The sequence below is a fragment of the Alosa pseudoharengus genome, unplaced genomic scaffold (assembly GCF_046254945.1).
Source record: "Alosa pseudoharengus isolate Yale_2024_CS ecotype anadromous, Long Island Sound unplaced genomic scaffold, YU_APseudo_1.1 YU_APseudo_1.1_scf_1, whole genome shotgun sequence".
Lineage (NCBI taxonomy): Eukaryota > Metazoa > Chordata > Actinopteri > Clupeiformes > Clupeidae > Alosa > Alosa pseudoharengus.
Window position 1 is genome coordinate 51,104,131 of NW_027468564.1, and position 1,363 is coordinate 51,105,493.

Here is a 1,363-nt window from a genome sequence, read left to right on the forward strand (position 1 = left end):
GAGAAATCTGTGGGCTCAGCTGACCCTCTCCTCACACACACACACACACACACACACACACACATGGCAGTGCTCCGATGCTCATCACCTGCCAAAATCTCCCCGTCTCACTAATCACTGCTACGCACGGCCATCTTGTATGCTGATGTTACTGAATTGTATGCACTTACTTTTCTTTGGTTTGTTTGATTGTTTTGATTGTTTACTGCAATAATCATTTCAGCGACCGAGGCTCTCATCCCATCCACCCTACCCATCCGCCTACTCGCACGTGCTCAGTCTAGCCCACGTAGCCTACATGACAAACGCTTGCCTTCACCAACACATGTGAGCACGTTCCGAGTGTCACCCACTTGGCCGTGTGAGGAGAGGGTGTTTTGAAGGGGCGGGGGAGGTGGGTGTTGGGTGCAAGGTGTCGCTCTAGGATGCCGTGTCATAGGCTGATCAAGAGGCCCGAGAGAGAAGCACCAGGTGCCTTATGCTGACTCAGAACAGATCAAAGGGAGTGCTGACGTCTGTGTGCGCTGTGCGACAGATGGACGTGCACCCACACACACACACACACAAACACACACTCACAAACACATTCATGCATACCCACACACATGCATGCATGCATTCGCAGAGCACCTGGGCACAGACCATTGTGTTATGTGTATGTGTGCTTGTTTGTGTGTGTGAGTGAGTTTAACCCATCTCTAGAATTACACCATGGGCTACACACACACACACACAGTCACACACTCCATTGTTCCTTTGAGTGACAGGGCCATCGGCACCATACCTGCTGGCAGGGAGGACAGGTACGGGAGACGGCCTGAGCTCTTCTCCCTGGGCAGGTTGCATTGTGACTGAACAGTAGAGACAGAATGAGATGTCTAGTTCTGAACCACGACATAAAGGCACTGTGTCTATATATCTATATAAGATATGAAACCACTTCCATATCTTTTTTTAAAATATGTATACTTTTATGTTTTGTGTATTGATTTGCATTTGACTATGCTCTTGTTAATGCCGCTTAATACAGATATGGTTTTAATTTACATTATATGTTGTATATTCCATTTTTAGTTGTGAGTTCAACTGTTATTTTTTTAAAGATGTAATTATAATTTGTTTTTGTTTGATTTGCAAACAAGGCAGCTTTTTTTATTATTGTTTTAGCCCTTACCGTTCCGGCCTTCATTTTTAAAACTATCTCCTCATGAACTCTGATACCTCTTACATATCTCCCAGTGAGGGGAGGGCAGAAGGATTCCCCTGAGATCAGACGAGCTTGGAGGAGATGAGCAGAGGGGCTGGGTAGAGAGAGAGAGAGAGACTTTAATCCTCTGCTCTTTGTCCATTTCTGGAGGAGTGG